The following is a 6645-nucleotide window of genomic DNA, read 5'->3' as shown; positions in this document are numbered from 1 at the left end:
CTTCATCAAAATCAGATTTCTGCAACTTATCAGGTACATTCATTTCTAGCTGCACCTTTTTGCCCTTGTATTCTTTATTGAGTTGTTCATTCCTCTCTAAGCATTGAGGACAATGCATCATTTTAAGCTTGCAGAGGGGGTTAGTGTAAAATTTTGCATTTTTGTTTAAAATGTTAATTTTTCAATTTTTTTTAGTTAAATTTTTCAAAATTTTCTTTTTGCATTTTATTTTAGCATTTCATCTACATATAAAAAATTCCAAAAAATTCCAAACAAAATATTTTATTTTACTGCATTCATAAATAAAAGAACAAAAAAAACCAAAAATATTTTTATTTCTAGTTATTTTTTATTTTCTGCAATAAAAAATCAAATTAAAAATCTTTAAAAAATATATTGCATGAGATGATGATATTTTTTTTACATTTGATAGCTCTGTTAAGATGAAATGTGATAGTTACCAAAAATAACGGTCTAATTACAATAAATTTTAAGAATTATCTTCTCAAGTGTTTTAAATGTTTTCAATATGAACCAACATATGAGTCATATTGTTTTTACAATGGAAGTGTGGGATGGAAGAACGAACAATGTTTTGAAAATAATTTCCTTGAATGCCTTAAAAAGAACCTAGATTGGATAACCCTTATCATTCCTTGAAGTACTGAACCCTATAGTTTATGCACCTTTTAAGGTTAGGAGGGAACTCATGTTATACCCACAATTTATTATCATTTTTGAAGTATTGAAGATATGGTGGGCCCCAAAGTAAAATTCGCGCCCAGTCAATATATATGTTAGAAATGGTACATCAAGAAACGTGAAGAAATCTGAAATTCAAAGTTAAATCCAAGTCAAGTTCAAGTCGAAATCAAGAACCAAGCAAGTTAAATCTAAAGAGTTGATCAAGACGAAGAATATGTGTGGTATAATGAGATTGATCCCTCGATAGTGAAATCGTAGGGGTAAGCGTGGATTGTTTGTCCATAATGGAGCTTAACGCGTTTACTTGACGAGTTCAAAAAAAAGGAGGGGTTGGTCAAGCTATGTTTTTATAAACGAATTTTCGTGAAATTATTTTTAAAAATACACTGTTTTCACAAATTTAATTTGGCGTAAAAATTACTTGCTAAAGCTTGGTTTAACTTATTAAATATAATTATGAATCGTTAATATAAAGTATTGAGAGTGTTATCTAGGTAGTGATTTCATTGGAGCTTCCTCGTTGTGAAATCTGATCATGTGACAAAAAAAAGTGTGAATTATTTTAGTTTAAGTTTTTATTTTCCTTTATTTTATTCTAAGTTATTTTTATGTCATCTACATCTTTCCATTTGTTTATAATGTTTTATCTTTTTTTTTACTTGAGGGCAACTAAGGGTTAAGCTTTGGGAGATTTGTTAGATGTCATTTTATGCATCTTATAGGGTAGGTTTCATTAGCATTTAGGATCATACTTTTTACATTTGCATGTAATTTATTTAAATAATGCTCAGCTCATGTATTTTGTTAGAATTCTCGTACTGCTCATGTTTTTATGTCAATTTCAGATAGTTCGAGTGGAGCAGTGCTTTGGGAGCAGTTGGATGTGCGTTTGGAGCATAAAATGGAGCTTGGAACTTATGGAGTATGTTGCGGAATGATTGGAAGATGCTTTGGTCAAGAAAAATTCGATCGAATTGATCACACGAAGATAGAATGTGCAATCCGAAGTTAAAGGATGTTGTTGGCAGCTTTGACCCATGTCAGTATTTTAACCATATCTCGAGAACCGTAACTCCGATTGATGCGATTCAAAATGATCTGGAAAGTAGACAAAATTTTAGAAGTCTTAAGCACAACATACGATCGCATGGGGCTTTTATGCTATCGCAGGTTTGGTCGCAACTTGTCTTCGAGGTTTTTTTGTGCCAAAAATTCATCCGGAAGTGAAAACTCAATACATGCGAGCACAGGTTGTGTACATGTGATCGCAGGTTGGCCAAAATTTCTCGAAATGGTATTCTACTTCATTAAAAGGCCCGTGAAGCGTTTTCGGTAAAGCATGTGATCGCATGCGCGTCGTTTTTGTTGTTGGACGTATAAATAGACCCTGACAGCATTCCAGTAACCTAAGTTGGCGATTCCAGAGGTACGAGACGACGAAAATACGATTTTGAAGGTGTTTCTTCTCCGATTTGAACGATTTCTGTAGATCTGAAGACTGTGGATCATCTCCTCCAAGTAGATTAGTAAGATTAGTTGTTTGATGTCTCTTTTCATCTGTTTTGATCATATGGGTAATTGTTGGTTTGATGTAGAAATTGATGTTATGAAACGAATTTAGCGCCTTGTAGGAGTTAAGGCACATGAAGTTTTTTAAAAACATGAAAGAACATGGATGAAACATACTGAATTCCCTACTAGAACTTTAAAAGGTATGTGTACCTGTTGCCTATTAATTCAGCTGAAATCCTGGAGAAATATTTGCTAATTGATGTCGTTTGAGTTGGTATATAACTATATAAGTTGATAGCTGATAAGCTTGAAGTAAAAAATTTTGAGTTTGGCTTGATAATGAAGAAACGAGACAACTTTACTGCTAGTTAAATGTTCTAGTTGTGAGAGTCCACGGTCATGCGATAAACAAAACAATGGATTCTTAATTAATGATATAACAATGAAAATCGAACTCACATAAATTTAACTGAAACCAACATAGTTTAAACCTAAAACACACATGCAGCTTAATGGTAAAACAAACTCAAATCCCTTGAATTGAAGCTCTTCTTCATCTTCTCCTTTCCCTGATACCTCCTAAGATACATGATGATTAAGTTTTATGCAGCTAAATTCGTGGGTTTTATCTATACAAAATACCACACCCACAGGCATAAAATGTTTGTTTAAGAAAACATGGTTATAATATTGATTTCTACAAAATACTTTAAACATGTACTATACTATAATATTTTTTGAAAACAAACATGGCTTTCATTAACATCATGATAAACAGATTGTAAACAAATAACATGGTGGAACATAGACCGATTTCACATAACTAGATACATAACAAATCTAACTTAAAATACAAAATATTTTTTTAGTATCTTATACTTAAAATATTTAATAATACTTTCATTGCTAAAATGCCTATATGGTTTGAATAAACTTTAAGAAAAATTTGAGAAACATATGTATAAGAAAATATCACAGATATTTTGTAAAGGTTGCTTTAAAGCAAAAAATAAAAATAAAAAAATATGTATATTTTAAGAGTATTATATTTTTCTGAATGACTTTTAACACACAACAAAAATCAAATTAGGTTGAGGGGTTGAGAATATATGCACGTTTAAGGAATTGTACCTTGGTTTTTCCTTGTGTTACTAAGTGGCCTCACCCATATGTCCTTCCTCTTTGTGAACCGATCACTATACCTTTCATATAGAATGTTTCCAATAACAACCCCAACAACCAGCCCACTTCCAACTCCACAGAATACAAAGATCCAATCAATTGTTTCGTTTGGGAGGAGAGAGTCAGACTCAGATATAGACATACTGCTTACTGGTGGAACCGTTGTCGCCTTTGAACCTTTACATTCCTTGGATAGAGGTTCTCCGCACAATCGTGGATTGCCCATGTAGGAGTCATTCTCAAATGTATCAAATTGCTTCCCATTTGGTATGCGCCCATCAAGATGGTTGAATGACACATTGAAAATGGAAAGAAAGTTGAGTTGTACAAATTGCTGAGGAATTTCTCCAGATAGCTGGTTTTGGGAAAGATCCAAAGATTCAAGATTCTTCAGGAACCCCAAAGATGGCAAGACACGTCCACTAAAATGATTGTTGGAAAGATTGAGTGATTCAAGGCCTCGAAGATCTTGGAGTGATTGTGGGATTTCTCCTTCAAAATGGTTACAACAGAGATCAATAGCGGTGAATATGGTTAGAATCTTTTCGTACTCTGTTCTGACACCTTTGTGTATTATTGTCATACTGTAACTGAATATACCGGTTAGGTATGTATCAGTTGTACCGGACGGTTTGAAGGAAATTTCTGATTCCATAACAGACGACTCACCACCATAAACTGATCTCATGGCATTCCATGTTTGGAAGTACTTGGGGTGCAACTGACCATTAAAGTTGTTGTTAGAGAGGTCTATGATCCGCAACTTAGGGAACTGTGAGGAAACAGTTGTCGAAGATTGAATTGGACCATAAAATTTGTTAGACCGCAACATGAGAATTTGCAGGTTGGGAAGATTTCCCAACCAAGAAGGAAAGCCGTCATGGAACGAGTTATCTGCAAGATTGAGAAACTCTAAATTGGTACAATTTGTCAACGATCTTGGTAGCTCACCCGTAAATTGATTTTTGCTCAAATCAATATATTCCAACAGGCTACCATGCATAAACTCATTCATCATTATGCCCTGAAAGTTATTTATGCTCAGATCCAAAAGCACCAACGAATTGCTTAACTTACCCACACATGGAGGAAGATGTCCACTCATGTTGTTAGACGTCAAACTTAACGCTCGAAGAGATTTCAATTCACATATCAATGGTGGTATTTCTCCTGTCAGATTGTTATTTGAGGCTAAATAAACAACTGTGGTTTGTGGTGGAATAGGTAGCTGCCCTCGTAACTGATTATTCTCGATATCAAATACTTGTAAATGCCTCCATGGTAGAAATTGAGGATGCTGATGAAATCCGGTGATGGAGTTGTTGGAAAGATCAATCACATGTAATGTTTCTTTGCTGTTATTCCAGATCCACACGGGTACCATGCCATCAATCTTGTTGCTGTCGAGAAATAAGATTTCCAATTTATTTTGGAAACGCAAAAAGGCAGGGAATTCCTTCAAGTTACATGATGTCAGTGATAGGTGTTTAAGTTCTGGTAAGGTGCTATTGGTGTAGTTGTTGGTGGGCACTAATGATATCTTGTTATTACCTAAGTTAAGAGTTTCGAGTTTGTTGAGTCCTAAGAATATGTCTAAGTCTACACTCCCACTGAAATTATTGTATTCAAAATCAAGAAATTGAAGACGTTTCAAGTTGGAAAATGAGCTTGAAATTTGTCCTTGCAAGTGATTTTCTTGAAGGTCTAGCTTTGCTAGTTGGGTGAGGTTGAAAAGCCAGGTTGGTATATGACCAGTAAAAGAATTTGTACCCATGCCAAAGCACTAAGTTTGGTTAGGTTTGCAAGAAAGGCTGGTATTTCACCATTTATGTCCATATCCCATACAAGCAGTTCATTAAGTTCAGCCAGCATGCCAAACCAGTTAGGCAAGAATCCCTTATCAAATCTGCTATCACTCAGCTCTAAAGTCACGAGTTTCGAAGGACTTACCAATGAAGGAACAAAGCCTGTGAACTTATTCCTTCCAAGACCCAATATAGTGATTTGTGTCATGTTAGAGATTGAACCTGGAATATGCCCTGAGAAAGAGCAATCATTAAGGGACAAGACTCTCAAATGGTTTAGATTGCTTAAGGATTCTGGTACAATCCCGGAGAAATTTGTTGAACGTAGATTCACAAATTCAAGTAAGCTGCTGTTACGAAATTCACTAAAGGCACCTGTGAGGTTTGTATTGAATGACAAATCAAGAATTTTCAACTTCTGTAGCTGAAAAATGGCTGCAGGGAATTCATCTTGAAGCAAGCAGTTTTGTAGCATGACTGACCCTAGAGAAGAAAAGTTTGCCAAGAAATGAGGTACAGAAGAACTAATGTCAACACCTGAGAGATGGAGTTCTTTGATTCCTGTTAAGTTTTGCACTAGGTTCTTGAAGCCACTGGGACTTTGAAGCTTTAGAAGATTCTGTGATAGATCTAAAGAAGACAATTGTATCAGCTGAGAGATTTCATTCGGGATTTGGCCACTAAACCTAGAATAAGAGAGATTGAGGCTTCTTAATTGATTTAGATGACCAATCTCAGATGGGATTTGAGATTCAACAAAGTTGTTCATGGCAAGGTTAAGGTGTTGAAGGTGAACAAGGCTGAAGAGGGTGCTGTTAGAGTTGATATGCCCGCAAATAGATCTTTCGCTCAAGTCAAGGCCGATGACATGACCATATTCACGGTCGTCATTTCCACACTCCACCCCATACCACGAACAACAATCAAAAATAGTATCTGATGTATTGCCTGTGGGCTTCCAAGTGTGAAACGTTTGAAACCAACTAGCGGTGCAAAACGCTTCATCATCTTGATGAATTAAGCTCTGCTTAAACTGAAACAAGGCTGAGCATTCCTCATCATGGCTTAGGGATGATCCAATGCAGGTGATCAGTGTGAAAAAAAAGTATAAAAGGGAGATGGTTTGTAACAAGCTGAGGTGATTCATGTATGGAGCCATGAAAGAAAGGTTTGATACTTCAGTTGTTTGGGGATCTGTAATATTCAATGTTCAATGTTCATTATATATAGACGATCTCCAAGTTTAATTCTTTATGGAACCAATAAAATGTATTTGAAGAGTCAACTAACAGACCCAAAGAAAAAAAATTCCACCAGAAGAGAAAAATATGGACTAAATATAATGAAGCAAGACTTTGTTTCTTTGCGTCTTAATAATAAAAAATTACATTACTTTAATGATCTATATTAGTATTATTTTTTTATTTTTTGAAATTAATAC

The 6645-nt window shown here is 34.9% G+C and overlaps 1 pseudogene; it reads right to left on the bottom strand.

Annotated features, from left to right (window-relative positions):
• Positions 1-3334: 3334 nt before the first annotated feature.
• LOC145007395 (receptor-like protein 7) lies at positions 3335-6363 on the bottom strand (annotated as a pseudogene).
• Positions 6364-6645: the final 282 nt, after the last annotated feature.

The sequence above is a fragment of the Lactuca saligna genome, chromosome 7 (assembly GCF_052625555.1).
Source record: "Lactuca saligna cultivar CGN05327 chromosome 7, ASM5262555v1, whole genome shotgun sequence".
Classification (NCBI taxonomy): domain Eukaryota; kingdom Viridiplantae; phylum Streptophyta; class Magnoliopsida; order Asterales; family Asteraceae; genus Lactuca; species Lactuca saligna.
This window is presented reverse-complemented; position numbering and strand designations above follow the sequence as displayed.